This window comes from Anomaloglossus baeobatrachus, unplaced genomic scaffold (assembly GCF_048569485.1).
Source record: "Anomaloglossus baeobatrachus isolate aAnoBae1 unplaced genomic scaffold, aAnoBae1.hap1 Scaffold_3490, whole genome shotgun sequence".
Lineage (NCBI taxonomy): Eukaryota > Metazoa > Chordata > Amphibia > Anura > Aromobatidae > Anomaloglossus > Anomaloglossus baeobatrachus.
Window position 1 is genome coordinate 1 of NW_027442853.1, and position 21,345 is coordinate 21,345.

A 21,345-nucleotide genomic window follows, 5' to 3' on the forward strand; every position below is an offset into this window, starting at 1 on the left:
CAGAACTCAATTCACCTGATTCATATTAGCCCGATTTAATGAATTGGAAGAAAGCATACGTCTTCATATGCACCTCAATTTGGCCCATTCACTTTTCACACTTCCTCCTTTTGTTTTTTATCTTTCACACTTTTGACTTTCTTTATTCATCCAAATAGCAAACTCATCACCACTCAACCTGACCAACTCGGCTATGTCCCCGTGCTGCAGTTCTCTGTCTTATCTAGATCATTTGCAATTGAATGGAATAGATCCCTTTTGGACAAAGTGGATTCACCTGCTGCTGCAGTGACCACAGGTGTGATAACATCTAGAATTGGCATCTGGTGCGATCTCTCCGCTTCCACTCCAAAGAAAGTTACCTGTTTATTCCTATCATGCATTGGTTTTTGGGGTTTTCTTTGAGTAATGATGATCTCTTTAGTAGTCTGTTGGCGCCCTCTCCTGGAGGAATAGTTTGCTTGCTCTTGGACATTCTAAAAGAGAGGTCATGATAGACATTGAGCTTCTGAGCTCAATTGGGGACAGTCATGGGTGATGAATGTTTGCAACCTACTGCGAAGCCTCATACCGCAATATAAGGAACGTCAAATACTAAGAAAGGGCGGCCTATGAAAGAATTACTACTTTCAATAAGTACACTTAAACGGCTAATTGGGAATAGAAAAACTGTAAAAAGCCCTCTGAGAAAGCCCCCCTCTAACCTTTGATAGTAAGCTTTTCTGTAGTCTGCCTGTTGATGTATTTTCCGTTTGAACTGTGCACAACATGAAGAGACGGAACACTGGCGGCTTGTCACAATGCCCCCCGATGACATCACAATAGCGCTGCTGCCTAGAAAACAAGCTGCGCAGAAGAAGTTGTTCTTTGGGTGGGAGGGTGGGCTAGTGGAAGGAGGGGGCAATCTCTTTTTTTCCCGGGTGGTAGGGGGATGACAGGAGAAGGGAAGCGGGTGGTGAGAAAGGTACAGAGGGCAGGGTTTGGGGGCTGGGAAGGAAAGGGAAAAGATTAGGGTTTGGGGATGATGAAAGGGCTTTCTACGGGTAAGGATGGCAAAGGGTGGCAGTGACGGAAAGTCAGGCAACCTGTCCTGTCCGTCTTTTTGTATCGTGAATTGGAAAGACTGCAAGGGGGAGGGGAGTTGCTTGCGCCCTAAAGGAGGAGTTATTCAGATTCATTGCAGTGGGCGGCGGCTGCAAAACGCACCATTCTTCTTGTTTTGGCTCTGCAAAGCAGCCTTTTCAAGGGTTGGCTTGGGTGACAAAATGTCTTGTGTAGGCGTGGGTTTGTCTCCCTCTCGCTCTCTCTCCCTAAGATGTGTCCGGCATAGGCCAGGGTGCCACTCGAGGCCCAAACCAATTCTGGTTATCGCTTCTCGGCCTTTTGGCTAAGATCAAGTGTAGTATCTGTTCTTATCAGTTTAATATCTGATACGTCCCCTATCTGGGGACCATATATTAAATGGATTTTTAGAACAGGGAGATGGAAAAAGAGCTTGCTCTGTCCACTCCACGCATTGACCTGGTATTGCAGTACCTCCAGGAACGGTGCACCCCTTCTTAACCCAGTTTCCAAAAGCAGAACTCAATTCACCTGATTCATATTAGCCCGATTTAATGAATTGGAAGAAAGCATACGTCTTCATATGCACCTCAATTTGGCCCATTCACTTTTCACACTTCCTCCTTTTGTTTTTTATCTTTCACACTTTTGACTTTCTTTATTCATCCAAATAGCAAACTCATCACCACTCAACCTGACCAACTCGGCTATGTCCCCGTGCTGCAGTTCTCTGTCTTATCTAGATCATTTGCAATTGAATGGAATAGATCCCTTTTGGACAAAGTGGATTCACCTGCTGCTGCAGTGACCACAGGTGTGATAACATCTAGAATTGGCATCTGGTGCGATCTCTCCGCTTCCACTCCAAAGAAAGTTACCTGTTTATTCCTATCATGCATTGGTTTTTGGGGTTTTCTTTGAGTAATGATGATCTCTTTAGTAGTCTGTTGGCGCCCTCTCCTGGAGGAATAGTTTGCTTGCTCTTGGACATTCTAAAAGAGAGGTCATGATAGACATTGAGCTTCTGAGCTCAATTGGGGACAGTCATGGGTGATGAATGTTTGCAACCTACTGCGAAGCCTCATACCGCAATATAAGGAACGTCAAATACTAAGAAAGGGCGGCCTATGAAAGAATTACTACTTTCAATAAGTACACTTAAACGGCTAATTGGGAATAGAAAAACTGTAAAAAGCCCTCTGAGAAAGCCCCCCTCTAACCTTTGATAGTAAGCTTTTCTGTAGTCTGCCTGTTGATGTATTTTCCGTTTGAACTGTGCACAACATGAAGAGACGGAACACTGGCGGCTTGTCACAATGCCCCCCGATGACATCACAATAGCGCTGCTGCCTAGAAAACAAGCTGCGCAGAAGAAGTTGTTCTTTGGGTGGGAGGGTGGGCTAGTGGAAGGAGGGGGCAATCTCTTTTTTTCCCGGGTGGTAGGGGGATGACAGGAGAAGGGAAGCGGGTGGTGAGAAAGGTACAGAGGGCAGGGTTTGGGGGCTGGGAAGGAAAGGGAAAAGATTAGGGTTTGGGGATGATGAAAGGGCTTTCTACGGGTAAGGATGGCAAAGGGTGGCAGTGACGGAAAGTCAGGCAACCTGTCCTGTCCGTCTTTTTGTATCGTGAATTGGAAAGACTGCAAGGGGGAGGGGAGTTGCTTGCGCCCTAAAGGAGGAGTTATTCAGATTCATTGCAGTGGGCGGCGGCTGCAAAACGCACCATTCTTCTTGTTTTGGCTCTGCAAAGCAGCCTTTTCAAGGGTTGGCTTGGGTGACAAAATGTCTTGTGTAGGCGTGGGTTTGTCTCCCTCTCGCTCTCTCTCCCTAAGATGTGTCCGGCATAGGCCAGGGTGCCACTCGAGGCCCAAACCAATTCTGGTTATCGCTTCTCGGCCTTTTGGCTAAGATCAAGTGTAGTATCTGTTCTTATCAGTTTAATATCTGATACGTCCCCTATCTGGGGACCATATATTAAATGGATTTTTAGAACAGGGAGATGGAAAAAGAGCTTGCTCTGTCCACTCCACGCATTGACCTGGTATTGCAGTACCTCCAGGAACGGTGCACCCCTTCTTAACCCAGTTTCCAAAAGCAGAACTCAATTCACCTGATTCATATTAGCCCGATTTAATGAATTGGAAGAAAGCATACGTCTTCATATGCACCTCAATTTGGCCCATTCACTTTTCACACTTCCTCCTTTTGTTTTTTATCTTTCACACTTTTGACTTTCTTTATTCATCCAAATAGCAAACTCATCACCACTCAACCTGACCAACTCGGCTATGTCCCCGTGCTGCAGTTCTCTGTCTTATCTAGATCATTTGCAATTGAATGGAATAGATCCCTTTTGGACAAAGTGGATTCACCTGCTGCTGCAGTGACCACAGGTGTGATAACATCTAGAATTGGCATCTGGTGCGATCTCTCCGCTTCCACTCCAAAGAAAGTTACCTGTTTATTCCTATCATGCATTGGTTTTTGGGGTTTTCTTTGAGTAATGATGATCTCTTTAGTAGTCTGTTGGCGCCCTCTCCTGGAGGAATAGTTTGCTTGCTCTTGGACATTCTAAAAGAGAGGTCATGATAGACATTGAGCTTCTGAGCTCAATTGGGGACAGTCATGGGTGATGAATGTTTGCAACCTACTGCGAAGCCTCATACCGCAATATAAGGAACGTCAAATACTAAGAAAGGGCGGCCTATGAAAGAATTACTACTTTCAATAAGTACACTTAAACGGCTAATTGGGAATAGAAAAACTGTAAAAAGCCCTCTGAGAAAGCCCCCCTCTAACCTTTGATAGTAAGCTTTTCTGTAGTCTGCCTGTTGATGTATTTTCCGTTTGAACTGTGCACAACATGAAGAGACGGAACACTGGCGGCTTGTCACAATGCCCCCCGATGACATCACAATAGCGCTGCTGCCTAGAAAACAAGCTGCGCAGAAGAAGTTGTTCTTTGGGTGGGAGGGTGGGCTAGTGGAAGGAGGGGGCAATCTCTTTTTTTCCCGGGTGGTAGGGGGATGACAGGAGAAGGGAAGCGGGTGGTGAGAAAGGTACAGAGGGCAGGGTTTGGGGGCTGGGAAGGAAAGGGAAAAGATTAGGGTTTGGGGATGATGAAAGGGCTTTCTACGGGTAAGGATGGCAAAGGGTGGCAGTGACGGAAAGTCAGGCAACCTGTCCTGTCCGTCTTTTTGTATCGTGAATTGGAAAGACTGCAAGGGGGAGGGGAGTTGCTTGCGCCCTAAAGGAGGAGTTATTCAGATTCATTGCAGTGGGCGGCGGCTGCAAAACGCACCATTCTTCTTGTTTTGGCTCTGCAAAGCAGCCTTTTCAAGGGTTGGCTTGGGTGACAAAATGTCTTGTGTAGGCGTGGGTTTGTCTCCCTCTCGCTCTCTCTCCCTAAGATGTGTCCGGCATAGGCCAGGGTGCCACTCGAGGCCCAAACCAATTCTGGTTATCGCTTCTCGGCCTTTTGGCTAAGATCAAGTGTAGTATCTGTTCTTATCAGTTTAATATCTGATACGTCCCCTATCTGGGGACCATATATTAAATGGATTTTTAGAACAGGGAGATGGAAAAAGAGCTTGCTCTGTCCACTCCACGCATTGACCTGGTATTGCAGTACCTCCAGGAACGGTGCACCCCTTCTTAACCCAGTTTCCAAAAGCAGAACTCAATTCACCTGATTCATATTAGCCCGATTTAATGAATTGGAAGAAAGCATACGTCTTCATATGCACCTCAATTTGGCCCATTCACTTTTCACACTTCCTCCTTTTGTTTTTTATCTTTCACACTTTTGACTTTCTTTATTCATCCAAATAGCAAACTCATCACCACTCAACCTGACCAACTCGGCTATGTCCCCGTGCTGCAGTTCTCTGTCTTATCTAGATCATTTGCAATTGAATGGAATAGATCCCTTTTGGACAAAGTGGATTCACCTGCTGCTGCAGTGACCACAGGTGTGATAACATCTAGAATTGGCATCTGGTGCGATCTCTCCGCTTCCACTCCAAAGAAAGTTACCTGTTTATTCCTATCATGCATTGGTTTTTGGGGTTTTCTTTGAGTAATGATGATCTCTTTAGTAGTCTGTTGGCGCCCTCTCCTGGAGGAATAGTTTGCTTGCTCTTGGACATTCTAAAAGAGAGGTCATGATAGACATTGAGCTTCTGAGCTCAATTGGGGACAGTCATGGGTGATGAATGTTTGCAACCTACTGCGAAGCCTCATACCGCAATATAAGGAACGTCAAATACTAAGAAAGGGCGGCCTATGAAAGAATTACTACTTTCAATAAGTACACTTAAACGGCTAATTGGGAATAGAAAAACTGTAAAAAGCCCTCTGAGAAAGCCCCCCTCTAACCTTTGATAGTAAGCTTTTCTGTAGTCTGCCTGTTGATGTATTTTCCGTTTGAACTGTGCACAACATGAAGAGACGGAACACTGGCGGCTTGTCACAATGCCCCCCGATGACATCACAATAGCGCTGCTGCCTAGAAAACAAGCTGCGCAGAAGAAGTTGTTCTTTGGGTGGGAGGGTGGGCTAGTGGAAGGAGGGGGCAATCTCTTTTTTTCCCGGGTGGTAGGGGGATGACAGGAGAAGGGAAGCGGGTGGTGAGAAAGGTACAGAGGGCAGGGTTTGGGGGCTGGGAAGGAAAGGGAAAAGATTAGGGTTTGGGGATGATGAAAGGGCTTTCTACGGGTAAGGATGGCAAAGGGTGGCAGTGACGGAAAGTCAGGCAACCTGTCCTGTCCGTCTTTTTGTATCGTGAATTGGAAAGACTGCAAGGGGGAGGGGAGTTGCTTGCGCCCTAAAGGAGGAGTTATTCAGATTCATTGCAGTGGGCGGCGGCTGCAAAACGCACCATTCTTCTTGTTTTGGCTCTGCAAAGCAGCCTTTTCAAGGGTTGGCTTGGGTGACAAAATGTCTTGTGTAGGCGTGGGTTTGTCTCCCTCTCGCTCTCTCTCCCTAAGATGTGTCCGGCATAGGCCAGGGTGCCACTCGAGGCCCAAACCAATTCTGGTTATCGCTTCTCGGCCTTTTGGCTAAGATCAAGTGTAGTATCTGTTCTTATCAGTTTAATATCTGATACGTCCCCTATCTGGGGACCATATATTAAATGGATTTTTAGAACAGGGAGATGGAAAAAGAGCTTGCTCTGTCCACTCCACGCATTGACCTGGTATTGCAGTACCTCCAGGAACGGTGCACCCCTTCTTAACCCAGTTTCCAAAAGCAGAACTCAATTCACCTGATTCATATTAGCCCGATTTAATGAATTGGAAGAAAGCATACGTCTTCATATGCACCTCAATTTGGCCCATTCACTTTTCACACTTCCTCCTTTTGTTTTTTATCTTTCACACTTTTGACTTTCTTTATTCATCCAAATAGCAAACTCATCACCACTCAACCTGACCAACTCGGCTATGTCCCCGTGCTGCAGTTCTCTGTCTTATCTAGATCATTTGCAATTGAATGGAATAGATCCCTTTTGGACAAAGTGGATTCACCTGCTGCTGCAGTGACCACAGGTGTGATAACATCTAGAATTGGCATCTGGTGCGATCTCTCCGCTTCCACTCCAAAGAAAGTTACCTGTTTATTCCTATCATGCATTGGTTTTTGGGGTTTTCTTTGAGTAATGATGATCTCTTTAGTAGTCTGTTGGCGCCCTCTCCTGGAGGAATAGTTTGCTTGCTCTTGGACATTCTAAAAGAGAGGTCATGATAGACATTGAGCTTCTGAGCTCAATTGGGGACAGTCATGGGTGATGAATGTTTGCAACCTACTGCGAAGCCTCATACCGCAATATAAGGAACGTCAAATACTAAGAAAGGGCGGCCTATGAAAGAATTACTACTTTCAATAAGTACACTTAAACGGCTAATTGGGAATAGAAAAACTGTAAAAAGCCCTCTGAGAAAGCCCCCCTCTAACCTTTGATAGTAAGCTTTTCTGTAGTCTGCCTGTTGATGTATTTTCCGTTTGAACTGTGCACAACATGAAGAGACGGAACACTGGCGGCTTGTCACAATGCCCCCCGATGACATCACAATAGCGCTGCTGCCTAGAAAACAAGCTGCGCAGAAGAAGTTGTTCTTTGGGTGGGAGGGTGGGCTAGTGGAAGGAGGGGGCAATCTCTTTTTTTCCCGGGTGGTAGGGGGATGACAGGAGAAGGGAAGCGGGTGGTGAGAAAGGTACAGAGGGCAGGGTTTGGGGGCTGGGAAGGAAAGGGAAAAGATTAGGGTTTGGGGATGATGAAAGGGCTTTCTACGGGTAAGGATGGCAAAGGGTGGCAGTGACGGAAAGTCAGGCAACCTGTCCTGTCCGTCTTTTTGTATCGTGAATTGGAAAGACTGCAAGGGGGAGGGGAGTTGCTTGCGCCCTAAAGGAGGAGTTATTCAGATTCATTGCAGTGGGCGGCGGCTGCAAAACGCACCATTCTTCTTGTTTTGGCTCTGCAAAGCAGCCTTTTCAAGGGTTGGCTTGGGTGACAAAATGTCTTGTGTAGGCGTGGGTTTGTCTCCCTCTCGCTCTCTCTCCCTAAGATGTGTCCGGCATAGGCCAGGGTGCCACTCGAGGCCCAAACCAATTCTGGTTATCGCTTCTCGGCCTTTTGGCTAAGATCAAGTGTAGTATCTGTTCTTATCAGTTTAATATCTGATACGTCCCCTATCTGGGGACCATATATTAAATGGATTTTTAGAACAGGGAGATGGAAAAAGAGCTTGCTCTGTCCACTCCACGCATTGACCTGGTATTGCAGTACCTCCAGGAACGGTGCACCCCTTCTTAACCCAGTTTCCAAAAGCAGAACTCAATTCACCTGATTCATATTAGCCCGATTTAATGAATTGGAAGAAAGCATACGTCTTCATATGCACCTCAATTTGGCCCATTCACTTTTCACACTTCCTCCTTTTGTTTTTTATCTTTCACACTTTTGACTTTCTTTATTCATCCAAATAGCAAACTCATCACCACTCAACCTGACCAACTCGGCTATGTCCCCGTGCTGCAGTTCTCTGTCTTATCTAGATCATTTGCAATTGAATGGAATAGATCCCTTTTGGACAAAGTGGATTCACCTGCTGCTGCAGTGACCACAGGTGTGATAACATCTAGAATTGGCATCTGGTGCGATCTCTCCGCTTCCACTCCAAAGAAAGTTACCTGTTTATTCCTATCATGCATTGGTTTTTGGGGTTTTCTTTGAGTAATGATGATCTCTTTAGTAGTCTGTTGGCGCCCTCTCCTGGAGGAATAGTTTGCTTGCTCTTGGACATTCTAAAAGAGAGGTCATGATAGACATTGAGCTTCTGAGCTCAATTGGGGACAGTCATGGGTGATGAATGTTTGCAACCTACTGCGAAGCCTCATACCGCAATATAAGGAACGTCAAATACTAAGAAAGGGCGGCCTATGAAAGAATTACTACTTTCAATAAGTACACTTAAACGGCTAATTGGGAATAGAAAAACTGTAAAAAGCCCTCTGAGAAAGCCCCCCTCTAACCTTTGATAGTAAGCTTTTCTGTAGTCTGCCTGTTGATGTATTTTCCGTTTGAACTGTGCACAACATGAAGAGACGGAACACTGGCGGCTTGTCACAATGCCCCCCGATGACATCACAATAGCGCTGCTGCCTAGAAAACAAGCTGCGCAGAAGAAGTTGTTCTTTGGGTGGGAGGGTGGGCTAGTGGAAGGAGGGGGCAATCTCTTTTTTTCCCGGGTGGTAGGGGGATGACAGGAGAAGGGAAGCGGGTGGTGAGAAAGGTACAGAGGGCAGGGTTTGGGGGCTGGGAAGGAAAGGGAAAAGATTAGGGTTTGGGGATGATGAAAGGGCTTTCTACGGGTAAGGATGGCAAAGGGTGGCAGTGACGGAAAGTCAGGCAACCTGTCCTGTCCGTCTTTTTGTATCGTGAATTGGAAAGACTGCAAGGGGGAGGGGAGTTGCTTGCGCCCTAAAGGAGGAGTTATTCAGATTCATTGCAGTGGGCGGCGGCTGCAAAACGCACCATTCTTCTTGTTTTGGCTCTGCAAAGCAGCCTTTTCAAGGGTTGGCTTGGGTGACAAAATGTCTTGTGTAGGCGTGGGTTTGTCTCCCTCTCGCTCTCTCTCCCTAAGATGTGTCCGGCATAGGCCAGGGTGCCACTCGAGGCCCAAACCAATTCTGGTTATCGCTTCTCGGCCTTTTGGCTAAGATCAAGTGTAGTATCTGTTCTTATCAGTTTAATATCTGATACGTCCCCTATCTGGGGACCATATATTAAATGGATTTTTAGAACAGGGAGATGGAAAAAGAGCTTGCTCTGTCCACTCCACGCATTGACCTGGTATTGCAGTACCTCCAGGAACGGTGCACCCCTTCTTAACCCAGTTTCCAAAAGCAGAACTCAATTCACCTGATTCATATTAGCCCGATTTAATGAATTGGAAGAAAGCATACGTCTTCATATGCACCTCAATTTGGCCCATTCACTTTTCACACTTCCTCCTTTTGTTTTTTATCTTTCACACTTTTGACTTTCTTTATTCATCCAAATAGCAAACTCATCACCACTCAACCTGACCAACTCGGCTATGTCCCCGTGCTGCAGTTCTCTGTCTTATCTAGATCATTTGCAATTGAATGGAATAGATCCCTTTTGGACAAAGTGGATTCACCTGCTGCTGCAGTGACCACAGGTGTGATAACATCTAGAATTGGCATCTGGTGCGATCTCTCCGCTTCCACTCCAAAGAAAGTTACCTGTTTATTCCTATCATGCATTGGTTTTTGGGGTTTTCTTTGAGTAATGATGATCTCTTTAGTAGTCTGTTGGCGCCCTCTCCTGGAGGAATAGTTTGCTTGCTCTTGGACATTCTAAAAGAGAGGTCATGATAGACATTGAGCTTCTGAGCTCAATTGGGGACAGTCATGGGTGATGAATGTTTGCAACCTACTGCGAAGCCTCATACCGCAATATAAGGAACGTCAAATACTAAGAAAGGGCGGCCTATGAAAGAATTACTACTTTCAATAAGTACACTTAAACGGCTAATTGGGAATAGAAAAACTGTAAAAAGCCCTCTGAGAAAGCCCCCCTCTAACCTTTGATAGTAAGCTTTTCTGTAGTCTGCCTGTTGATGTATTTTCCGTTTGAACTGTGCACAACATGAAGAGACGGAACACTGGCGGCTTGTCACAATGCCCCCCGATGACATCACAATAGCGCTGCTGCCTAGAAAACAAGCTGCGCAGAAGAAGTTGTTCTTTGGGTGGGAGGGTGGGCTAGTGGAAGGAGGGGGCAATCTCTTTTTTTCCCGGGTGGTAGGGGGATGACAGGAGAAGGGAAGCGGGTGGTGAGAAAGGTACAGAGGGCAGGGTTTGGGGGCTGGGAAGGAAAGGGAAAAGATTAGGGTTTGGGGATGATGAAAGGGCTTTCTACGGGTAAGGATGGCAAAGGGTGGCAGTGACGGAAAGTCAGGCAACCTGTCCTGTCCGTCTTTTTGTATCGTGAATTGGAAAGACTGCAAGGGGGAGGGGAGTTGCTTGCGCCCTAAAGGAGGAGTTATTCAGATTCATTGCAGTGGGCGGCGGCTGCAAAACGCACCATTCTTCTTGTTTTGGCTCTGCAAAGCAGCCTTTTCAAGGGTTGGCTTGGGTGACAAAATGTCTTGTGTAGGCGTGGGTTTGTCTCCCTCTCGCTCTCTCTCCCTAAGATGTGTCCGGCATAGGCCAGGGTGCCACTCGAGGCCCAAACCAATTCTGGTTATCGCTTCTCGGCCTTTTGGCTAAGATCAAGTGTAGTATCTGTTCTTATCAGTTTAATATCTGATACGTCCCCTATCTGGGGACCATATATTAAATGGATTTTTAGAACAGGGAGATGGAAAAAGAGCTTGCTCTGTCCACTCCACGCATTGACCTGGTATTGCAGTACCTCCAGGAACGGTGCACCCCTTCTTAACCCAGTTTCCAAAAGCAGAACTCAATTCACCTGATTCATATTAGCCCGATTTAATGAATTGGAAGAAAGCATACGTCTTCATATGCACCTCAATTTGGCCCATTCACTTTTCACACTTCCTCCTTTTGTTTTTTATCTTTCACACTTTTGACTTTCTTTATTCATCCAAATAGCAAACTCATCACCACTCAACCTGACCAACTCGGCTATGTCCCCGTGCTGCAGTTCTCTGTCTTATCTAGATCATTTGCAATTGAATGGAATAGATCCCTTTTGGACAAAGTGGATTCACCTGCTGCTGCAGTGACCACAGGTGTGATAACATCTAGAATTGGCATCTGGTGCGATCTCTCCGCTTCCACTCCAAAGAAAGTTACCTGTTTATTCCTATCATGCATTGGTTTTTGGGGTTTTCTTTGAGTAATGATGATCTCTTTAGTAGTCTGTTGGCGCCCTCTCCTGGAGGAATAGTTTGCTTGCTCTTGGACATTCTAAAAGAGAGGTCATGATAGACATTGAGCTTCTGAGCTCAATTGGGGACAGTCATGGGTGATGAATGTTTGCAACCTACTGCGAAGCCTCATACCGCAATATAAGGAACGTCAAATACTAAGAAAGGGCGGCCTATGAAAGAATTACTACTTTCAATAAGTACACTTAAACGGCTAATTGGGAATAGAAAAACTGTAAAAAGCCCTCTGAGAAAGCCCCCCTCTAACCTTTGATAGTAAGCTTTTCTGTAGTCTGCCTGTTGATGTATTTTCCGTTTGAACTGTGCACAACATGAAGAGACGGAACACTGGCGGCTTGTCACAATGCCCCCCGATGACATCACAATAGCGCTGCTGCCTAGAAAACAAGCTGCGCAGAAGAAGTTGTTCTTTGGGTGGGAGGGTGGGCTAGTGGAAGGAGGGGGCAATCTCTTTTTTTCCCGGGTGGTAGGGGGATGACAGGAGAAGGGAAGCGGGTGGTGAGAAAGGTACAGAGGGCAGGGTTTGGGGGCTGGGAAGGAAAGGGAAAAGATTAGGGTTTGGGGATGATGAAAGGGCTTTCTACGGGTAAGGATGGCAAAGGGTGGCAGTGACGGAAAGTCAGGCAACCTGTCCTGTCCGTCTTTTTGTATCGTGAATTGGAAAGACTGCAAGGGGGGGGGAGTTGCTTGCGCCCTAAAGGAGGAGTTATTCAGATTCATTGCAGTGGGCGGCGGCTGCAAAACGCACCATTCTTCTTGTTTTGGCTCTGCAAAGCAGCCTTTTCAAGGGTTGGCTTGGGTGACAAAATGTCTTGTGTAGGCGTGGGTTTGTCTCCCTCTCGCTCTCTCTCCCTAAGATGTGTCCGGCATAGGCCAGGGTGCCACTCGAGGCCCAAACCAATTCTGGTTATCGCTTCTCGGCCTTTTGGCTAAGATCAAGTGTAGTATCTGTTCTTATCAGTTTAATATCTGATACGTCCCCTATCTGGGGACCATATATTAAATGGATTTTTAGAACAGGGAGATGGAAAAAGAGCTTGCTCTGTCCACTCCACGCATTGACCTGGTATTGCAGTACCTCCAGGAACGGTGCACCCCTTCTTAACCCAGTTTCCAAAAGCAGAACTCAATTCACCTGATTCATATTAGCCCGATTTAATGAATTGGAAGAAAGCATACGTCTTCATATGCACCTCAATTTGGCCCATTCACTTTTCACACTTCCTCCTTTTGTTTTTTATCTTTCACACTTTTGACTTTCTTTATTCATCCAAATAGCAAACTCATCACCACTCAACCTGACCAACTCGGCTATGTCCCCGTGCTGCAGTTCTCTGTCTTATCTAGATCATTTGCAATTGAATGGAATAGATCCCTTTTGGACAAAGTGGATTCACCTGCTGCTGCAGTGACCACAGGTGTGATAACATCTAGAATTGGCATCTGGTGCGATCTCTCCGCTTCCACTCCAAAGAAAGTTACCTGTTTATTCCTATCATGCATTGGTTTTTGGGGTTTTCTTTGAGTAATGATGATCTCTTTAGTAGTCTGTTGGCGCCCTCTCCTGGAGGAATAGTTTGCTTGCTCTTGGACATTCTAAAAGAGAGGTCATGATAGACATTGAGCTTCTGAGCTCAATTGGGGACAGTCATGGGTGATGAATGTTTGCAACCTACTGCGAAGCCTCATACCGCAATATAAGGAACGTCAAATACTAAGAAAGGGCGGCCTATGAAAGAATTACTACTTTCAATAAGTACACTTAAACGGCTAATTGGGAATAGAAAAACTGTAAAAAGCCCTCTGAGAAAGCCCCCCTCTAACCTTTGATAGTAAGCTTTTCTGTAGTCTGCCTGTTGATGTATTTTCCGTTTGAACTGTGCACAACATGAAGAGACGGAACACTGGCGGCTTGTCACAATGCCCCCCGATGACATCACAATAGCGCTGCTGCCTAGAAAACAAGCTGCGCAGAAGAAGTTGTTCTTTGGGTGGGAGGGTGGGCTAGTGGAAGGAGGGGGCAATCTCTTTTTTTCCCGGGTGGTAGGGGGATGACAGGAGAAGGGAAGCGGGTGGTGAGAAAGGTACAGAGGGCAGGGTTTGGGGGCTGGGAAGGAAAGGGAAAAGATTAGGGTTTGGGGATGATGAAAGGGCTTTCTACGGGTAAGGATGGCAAAGGGTGGCAGTGACGGAAAGTCAGGCAACCTGTCCTGTCCGTCTTTTTGTATCGTGAATTGGAAAGACTGCAAGGGGGAGGGGAGTTGCTTGCGCCCTAAAGGAGGAGTTATTCAGATTCATTGCAGTGGGCGGCGGCTGCAAAACGCACCATTCTTCTTGTTTTGGCTCTGCAAAGCAGCCTTTTCAAGGGTTGGCTTGGGTGACAAAATGTCTTGTGTAGGCGTGGGTTTGTCTCCCTCTCGCTCTCTCTCCCTAAGATGTGTCCGGCATAGGCCAGGGTGCCACTCGAGGCCCAAACCAATTCTGGTTATCGCTTCTCGGCCTTTTGGCTAAGATCAAGTGTAGTATCTGTTCTTATCAGTTTAATATCTGATACGTCCCCTATCTGGGGACCATATATTAAATGGATTTTTAGAACAGGGAGATGGAAAAAGAGCTTGCTCTGTCCACTCCACGCATTGACCTGGTATTGCAGTACCTCCAGGAACGGTGCACCCCTTCTTAACCCAGTTTCCAAAAGCAGAACTCAATTCACCTGATTCATATTAGCCCGATTTAATGAATTGGAAGAAAGCATACGTCTTCATATGCACCTCAATTTGGCCCATTCACTTTTCACACTTCCTCCTTTTGTTTTTTATCTTTCACACTTTTGACTTTCTTTATTCATCCAAATAGCAAACTCATCACCACTCAACCTGACCAACTCGGCTATGTCCCCGTGCTGCAGTTCTCTGTCTTATCTAGATCATTTGCAATTGAATGGAATAGATCCCTTTTGGACAAAGTGGATTCACCTGCTGCTGCAGTGACCACAGGTGTGATAACATCTAGAATTGGCATCTGGTGCGATCTCTCCGCTTCCACTCCAAAGAAAGTTACCTGTTTATTCCTATCATGCATTGGTTTTTGGGGTTTTCTTTGAGTAATGATGATCTCTTTAGTAGTCTGTTGGCGCCCTCTCCTGGAGGAATAGTTTGCTTGCTCTTGGACATTCTAAAAGAGAGGTCATGATAGACATTGAGCTTCTGAGCTCAATTGGGGACAGTCATGGGTGATGAATGTTTGCAACCTACTGCGAAGCCTCATACCGCAATATAAGGAACGTCAAATACTAAGAAAGGGCGGCCTATGAAAGAATTACTACTTTCAATAAGTACACTTAAACGGCTAATTGGGAATAGAAAAACTGTAAAAAGCCCTCTGAGAAAGCCCCCCTCTAACCTTTGATAGTAAGCTTTTCTGTAGTCTGCCTGTTGATGTATTTTCCGTTTGAACTGTGCACAACATGAAGAGACGGAACACTGGCGGCTTGTCACAATGCCCCCCGATGACATCACAATAGCGCTGCTGCCTAGAAAACAAGCTGCGCAGAAGAAGTTGTTCTTTGGGTGGGAGGGTGGGCTAGTGGAAGGAGGGGGCAATCTCTTTTTTTCCCGGGTGGTAGGGGGATGACAGGAGAAGGGAAGCGGGTGGTGAGAAAGGTACAGAGGGCAGGGTTTGGGGGCTGGGAAGGAAAGGGAAAAGATTAGGGTTTGGGGATGATGAAAGGGCTTTCTACGGGTAAGGATGGCAAAGGGTGGCAGTGACGGAAAGTCAGGCAACCTGTCCTGTCCGTCTTTTTGTATCGTGAATTGGAAAGACTGCAAGGGGGAGGGGAGTTGCTTGCGCCCTAAAGGAGGAGTTATTCAGATTCATTGCAGTGGGCGGCGGCTGCAAAACGCACCATTCTTCTTGTTTTGGCTCTGCAAAGCAGCCTTTTCAAGGGTTGGCTTGGGTGACAAAATGTCTTGTGTAGGCGTGGGTTTGTCTCCCTCTCGCTCTCTCTCCCTAAGATGTGTCCGGCATAGGCCAGGGTGCCACTCGAGGCCCAAACCAATTCTGGTTATCGCTTCTCGGCCTTTTGGCTAAGATCAAGTGTAGTATCTGTTCTTATCAGTTTAATATCTGATACGTCCCCTATCTGGGGACCATATATTAAATGGATTTTTAGAACAGGGAGATGGAAAAAGAGCTTGCTCTGTCCACTCCACGCATTGACCTGGTATTGCAGTACCTCCAGGAACGGTGCACCCCTTCTTAACCCAGTTTCCAAAAGCAGAACTCAATTCACCTGATTCATATTAGCCCGATTTAATGAATTGGAAGAAAGCATACGTCTTCATATGCACCTCAATTTGGCCCATTCACTTTTCACACTTCCTCCTTTTGTTTTTTATCTTTCACACTTTTGACTTTCTTTATTCATCCAAATAGCAAACTCATCACCACTCAACCTGACCAACTCGGCTATGTCCCCGTGCTGCAGTTCTCTGTCTTATCTAGATCATTTGCAATTGAATGGAATAGATCCCTTTTGGACAAAGTGGATTCACCTGCTGCTGCAGTGACCACAGGTGTGATAACATCTAGAATTGGCATCTGGTGCGATCTCTCCGCTTCCACTCCAAAGAAAGTTACCTGTTTATTCCTATCATGCATTGGTTTTTGGGGTTTTCTTTGAGTAATGATGATCTCTTTAGTAGTCTGTTGGCGCCCTCTCCTGGAGGAATAGTTTGCTTGCTCTTGGACATTCTAAAAGAGAGGTCATGATAGACATTGAGCTTCTGAGCTCAATTGGGGACAGTCATGGGTGATGAATGTTTGCAACCTACTGCGAAGCCTCATACCGCAATATAAGGAACGTCAAATACTAAGAAAGGGCGGCCTATGAAAGAATTACTACTTTCAATAAGTACACTTAAACGGCTAATTGGGAATAGAAAAACTGTAAAAAGCCCTCTGAGAAAGCCCCCCTCTAACCTTTGATAGTAAGCTTTTCTGTAGTCTGCCTGTTGATGTATTTTCCGTTTGAACTGTGCACAACATGAAGAGACGGAACACTGGCGGCTTGTCACAATGCCCCCCGATGACATCACAATAGCGCTGCTGCCTAGAAAACAAGCTGCGCAGAAGAAGTTGTTCTTTGGGTGGGAGGGTGGGCTAGTGGAAGGAGGGGGCAATCTCTTTTTTTCCCGGGTGGTAGGGGGATGACAGGAGAAGGGAAGCGGGTGGTGAGAAAGGTACAGAGGGCAGGGTTTGGGGGCTGGGAAGGAAAGGGAAAAGATTAGGGTTTGGGGATGATGAAAGGGCTTTCTACGGGTAAGGATGGCAAAGGGTGGCAGTGACGGAAAGTCAGGCAACCTGTCCTGTCCGTCTTTTTGTATCGTGAATTGGAAAGACTGCAAGGGGGAGGGGAGTTGCTTGCGCCCTAAAGGAGGAGTTATTCAGATTCATTGCAGTGGGCGGCGGCTGCAAAACGCACCATTCTTCTTGTTTTGGCTCTGCAAAGCAGCCTTTTCAAGGGTTGGCTTGGGTGACAAAATGTCTTGTGTAGGCGTGGGTTTGTCTCCCTCTCGCTCTCTCTCCCTAAGATGTGTCCGGCATAGGCCAGGGTGCCACTCGAGGCCCAAACCAATTCTGGTTATCGCTTCTCGGCCTTTTGGCTAAGATCAAGTGTAGTATCTGTTCTTATCAGTTTAATATCTGATACGTCCCCTATCTGGGGACCATATATTAAATGGATTTTTAGAACAGGGAGATGGAAAAAGAGCTTGCTCTGTCCACTCCACGCATTGACCTGGTATTGCAGTACCTCCAGGAACGGTGCACCCCTTCTTAACCCAGTTTCCAAAAGCAGAACTCAATTCACCTGATTCATATTAGCCCGATTTAATGAATTGGAAGAAAGCATACGTCTTCATATGCACCTCAATTTGGCCCATTCACTTTTCACACTTCCTCCTTTTGTTTTTTATCTTTCACACTTTTGACTTTCTTTATTCATCCAAATAGCAAACTCATCACCACTCAACCTGACCAACTCGGCTATGTCCCCGTGCTGCAGTTCTCTGTCTTATCTAGATCATTTGCAATTGAATGGAATAGATCCCTTTTGGACAAAGTGGATTCACCTGCTGCTGCAGTGACCACAGGTGTGATAACATCTAGAATTGGCATCTGGTGCGATCTCTCCGCTTCCACTCCAAAGAAAGTTACCTGTTTATTCCTATCATGCATTGGTTTTTGGGGTTTTCTTTGAGTAATGATGATCTCTTTAGTAGTCTGTTGGCGCCCTCTCCTGGAGGAATAGTTTGCTTGCTCTTGGACATTCTAAAAGAGAGGTCATGATAGACATTGAGCTTCTGAGCTCAATTGGGGACAGTCATGGGTGATGAATGTTTGCAACCTACTGCGAAGCCTCATACCGCAATATAAGGAACGTCAAATACTAAGAAAGGGCGGCCTATGAAAGAATTACTACTTTCAATAAGTACACTTAAACGGCTAATTGGGAATAGAAAAACTGTAAAAAGCCCTCTGAGAAAGCCCCCCTCTAACCTTTGATAGTAAGCTTTTCTGTAGTCTGCCTGTTGATGTATTTTCCGTTTGAACTGTGCACAACATGAAGAGACGGAACACTGGCGGCTTGTCACAATGCCCCCCGATGACATCACAATAGCGCTGCTGCCTAGAAAACAAGCTGCGCAGAAGAAGTTGTTCTTTGGGTGGGAGGGTGGGCTAGTGGAAGGAGGGGGCAATCTCTTTTTTTCCCGGGTGGTAGGGGGATGACAGGAGAAGGGAAGCGGGTGGTGAGAAAGGTACAGAGGGCAGGGTTTGGGGGCTGGGAAGGAAAGGGAAAAGATTAGGGTTTGGGGATGATGAAAGGGCTTTCTACGGGTAAGGATGGCAAAGGGTGGCAGTGACGGAAAGTCAGGCAACCTGTCCTGTCCGTCTTTTTGTATCGTGAATTGGAAAGACTGCAAGGGGGAGGGGAGTTGCTTGCGCCCTAAAGGAGGAGTTATTCAGATTCATTGCAGTGGGCGGCGGCTGCAAAACGCACCATTCTTCTTGTTTTGGCTCTGCAAAGCAGCCTTTTCAAGGGTTGGCTTGGGTGACAAAATGTCTTGTGTAGGCGTGGGTTTGTCTCCCTCTCGCTCTCTCTCCCTAAGATGTGTCCGGCATAGGCCAGGGTGCCACTCGAGGCCCAAACCAATTCTGGTTATCGCTTCTCGGCCTTTTGGCTAAGATCAAGTGTAGTATCTGTTCTTATCAGTTTAATATCTGATACGTCCCCTATCTGGGGACCATATATTAAATGGATTTTTAGAACAGGGAGATGGAAAAAGAGCTTGCTCTGTCCACTCCACGCATTGACCTGGTATTGCAGTACCTCCAGGAACGGTGCACCCCTTCTTAACCCAGTTTCCAAAAGCAGAACTCAATTCACCTGATTCATATTAGCCCGATTTAATGAATTGGAAGAAAGCATACGTCTTCATATGCACCTCAATTTGGCCCATTCACTTTTCACACTTCCTCCTTTTGTTTTTTATCTTTCACACTTTTGACTTTCTTTATTCATCCAAATAGCAAACTCATCACCACTCAACCTGACCAACTCGGCTATGTCCCCGTGCTGCAGTTCTCTGTCTTATCTAGATCATTTGCAATTGAATGGAATAGATCCCTTTTGGACAAAGTGGATTCACCTGCTGCTGCAGTGACCACAGGTGTGATAACATCTAGAATTGGCATCTGGTGCGATCTCTCCGCTTCCACTCCAAAGAAAGTTACCTGTTTATTCCTATCATGCATTGGTTTTTGGGGTTTTCTTTGAGTAATGATGATCTCTTTAGTAGTCTGTTGGCGCCCTCTCCTGGAGGAATAGTTTGCTTGCTCTTGGACATTCTAAAAGAGAGGTCATGATAGACATTGAGCTTCTGAGCTCAATTGGGGACAGTCATGGGTGATGAATGTTTGCAACCTACTGCGAAGCCTCATACCGCAATATAAGGAACGTCAAATACTAAGAAAGGGCGGCCTATGAAAGAATTACTACTTTCAATAAGTACACTTAAACGGCTAATTGGGAATAGAAAAACTGTAAAAAGCCCTCTGAGAAAGCCCCCCTCTAACCTTTGATAGTAAGCTTTTCTGTAGTCTGCCTGTTGATGTATTTTCCGTTTGAACTGTGCACAACATGAAGAGACGGAACACTGGCGGCTTGTCACAATGCCCCCCGATGACATCACAATAGCGCTGCTGCCTAGAAAACAAGCTGCGCAGAAGAAGTTGTTCTTTGGGTGGGAGGGTGGGCTAGTGGAAGGAGGGGGCAATCTCTTTTTTTCCCGGGTGGTAGGGGGATGACAGGAGAAGGGAAGCGGGTGGTGAGAAAGGTACAGAGGGCAGGGTTTGGGGGCTGGGAAGGAAAGGGAAAAGATTAGGGTTTGGGGATGATGAAAGGGCTTTCTACGGGTAAGGATGGCAAAGGGTGGCAGTGACGGAAAGTCAGGCAACCTGTCCTGTCCGTCTTTTTGTATCGTGAATTGGAAAGACTGCAAGGGGGAGGGGAGTTGCTTGCGCCCTAAAGGAGGAGTTATTCAGATTCATTGCAGTGGGCGGCGGCTGCAAAACGCACCATTCTTCTTGTTTTGGCTCTGCAAAGCAGCCTTTTCAAGGGTTGGCTTGGGTGACAAAATGTCTTGTGTAGGCGTGGGTTTGTCTCCCTCTCGCTCTCTCTCCCTAAGATGTGTCCGGCATAGGCCAGGGTGCCACTCGAGGCCCAAACCAATTCTGGTTATCGCTTCTCGGCCTTTTGGCTAAGATCAAGTGTAGTATCTGTTCTTATCAGTTTAATATCTGATACGTCCCCTATCTGGGGACCATATATTAAATGGATTTTTAGAACAGGGAGATGGAAAAAGAGCTTGCTCTGTCCACTCCACGCATTGACCTGGTATTGCAGTACCTCCAGGAACGGTGCACCCCTTCTTAACCCAGTTTCCAAAAGCAGAACTCAATTCACCTGATTCATATTAGCCCGATTTAATGAATTGGAAGAAAGCATACGTCTTCATATGCACCTCAATTTGGCCCATTCACTTTTCACACTTCCTCCTTTTGTTTTTTATCTTTCACACTTTTGACTTTCTTTATTCATCCAAATAGCAAACTCATCACCACTCAACCTGACCAACTCGGCTATGTCCCCGTGCTGCAGTTCTCTGTCTTATCTAGATCATTTGCAATTGAATGGAATAGATCCCTTTTGGACAAAGTGGATTCACCTGCTGCTGCAGTGACCACAGGTGTGATAACATCTAGAATTGGCATCTGGTGCGATCTCTCCGCTTCCACTCCAAAGAAAGTTACCTGTTTATTCCTATCATGCATTGGTTTTTGGGGTTTTCTTTGAGTAATGATGATCTCTTTAGTAGTCTGTTGGCGCCCTCTCCTGGAGGAATAGTTTGCTTGCTCTTGGACATTCTAAAAGAGAGGTCATGATAGACATTGAGCTTCTGAGCTCAATTGGGGACAGTCATGGGTGATGAATGTTTGCAACCTACTGCGAAGCCTCATACCGCAATATAAGGAACGTCAAATACTAAGAAAGGGCGGCCTATGAAAGAATTACTACTTTCAATAAGTACACTTAAACGGCTAATTGGGAATAGAAAAACTGTAAAAAGCCCTCTGAGAAAGCCCCCCTCTAACCTTTGATAGTAAGCTTTTCTGTAGTCTGCCTGTTGATGTATTTTCCGTTTGAACTGTGCACAACATGAAGAGACGGAACACTGGCGGCTTGTCACAATGCCCCCCGATGACATCACAATAGCGCTGCT

General features: G+C 46.2%; 13 non-coding genes across 13 annotated transcripts; all 13 read left to right on the forward strand.

The window, feature by feature from the left end:
* The first annotated feature begins 1,367 nt into the window (after positions 1-1,367).
* On the forward strand, positions 1,368-1,558 carry LOC142272345 (U2 spliceosomal RNA). The gene has a single exon (XR_012737226.1). It is a non-coding gene; the product is annotated as a U2 spliceosomal RNA (small nuclear RNA).
* Positions 1,559-2,945: 1,387 nt separating this feature from the next.
* Positions 2,946-3,136, forward strand: LOC142272357 (U2 spliceosomal RNA). The gene has a single exon (XR_012737237.1). It is a non-coding gene; the product is annotated as a U2 spliceosomal RNA (small nuclear RNA).
* Positions 3,137-4,523: 1,387 nt separating this feature from the next.
* On the forward strand, positions 4,524-4,714 carry LOC142272369 (U2 spliceosomal RNA). Its single transcript, XR_012737248.1, has one exon. It is a non-coding gene; the product is annotated as a U2 spliceosomal RNA (small nuclear RNA).
* Positions 4,715-6,101: 1,387 nt separating this feature from the next.
* On the forward strand, positions 6,102-6,292 carry LOC142272381 (U2 spliceosomal RNA). Its single transcript, XR_012737259.1, has one exon. It is a non-coding gene; the product is annotated as a U2 spliceosomal RNA (small nuclear RNA).
* A 1,387-nt stretch (positions 6,293-7,679) lies between these two features.
* Positions 7,680-7,870, forward strand: LOC142272393 (U2 spliceosomal RNA). The gene has a single exon (XR_012737270.1). It is a non-coding gene; the product is annotated as a U2 spliceosomal RNA (small nuclear RNA).
* A 1,387-nt stretch (positions 7,871-9,257) lies between these two features.
* LOC142272346 (U2 spliceosomal RNA) lies at positions 9,258-9,448 on the forward strand. Its single transcript, XR_012737227.1, has one exon. It is a non-coding gene; the product is annotated as a U2 spliceosomal RNA (small nuclear RNA).
* Positions 9,449-10,835: 1,387 nt separating this feature from the next.
* LOC142272347 (U2 spliceosomal RNA) lies at positions 10,836-11,026 on the forward strand. The gene has a single exon (XR_012737228.1). It is a non-coding gene; the product is annotated as a U2 spliceosomal RNA (small nuclear RNA).
* Positions 11,027-12,412: 1,386 nt separating this feature from the next.
* LOC142272348 (U2 spliceosomal RNA) lies at positions 12,413-12,603 on the forward strand. Its single transcript, XR_012737229.1, has one exon. It is a non-coding gene; the product is annotated as a U2 spliceosomal RNA (small nuclear RNA).
* Positions 12,604-13,990: 1,387 nt separating this feature from the next.
* LOC142272349 (U2 spliceosomal RNA) lies at positions 13,991-14,181 on the forward strand. The gene has a single exon (XR_012737230.1). It is a non-coding gene; the product is annotated as a U2 spliceosomal RNA (small nuclear RNA).
* A 1,387-nt stretch (positions 14,182-15,568) lies between these two features.
* On the forward strand, positions 15,569-15,759 carry LOC142272350 (U2 spliceosomal RNA). Its single transcript, XR_012737231.1, has one exon. It is a non-coding gene; the product is annotated as a U2 spliceosomal RNA (small nuclear RNA).
* A 1,387-nt stretch (positions 15,760-17,146) lies between these two features.
* On the forward strand, positions 17,147-17,337 carry LOC142272352 (U2 spliceosomal RNA). The gene has a single exon (XR_012737232.1). It is a non-coding gene; the product is annotated as a U2 spliceosomal RNA (small nuclear RNA).
* Positions 17,338-18,724: 1,387 nt separating this feature from the next.
* Positions 18,725-18,915, forward strand: LOC142272353 (U2 spliceosomal RNA). Its single transcript, XR_012737233.1, has one exon. It is a non-coding gene; the product is annotated as a U2 spliceosomal RNA (small nuclear RNA).
* A 1,387-nt stretch (positions 18,916-20,302) lies between these two features.
* Positions 20,303-20,493, forward strand: LOC142272354 (U2 spliceosomal RNA). The gene has a single exon (XR_012737234.1). It is a non-coding gene; the product is annotated as a U2 spliceosomal RNA (small nuclear RNA).
* Positions 20,494-21,345: the final 852 nt, after the last annotated feature.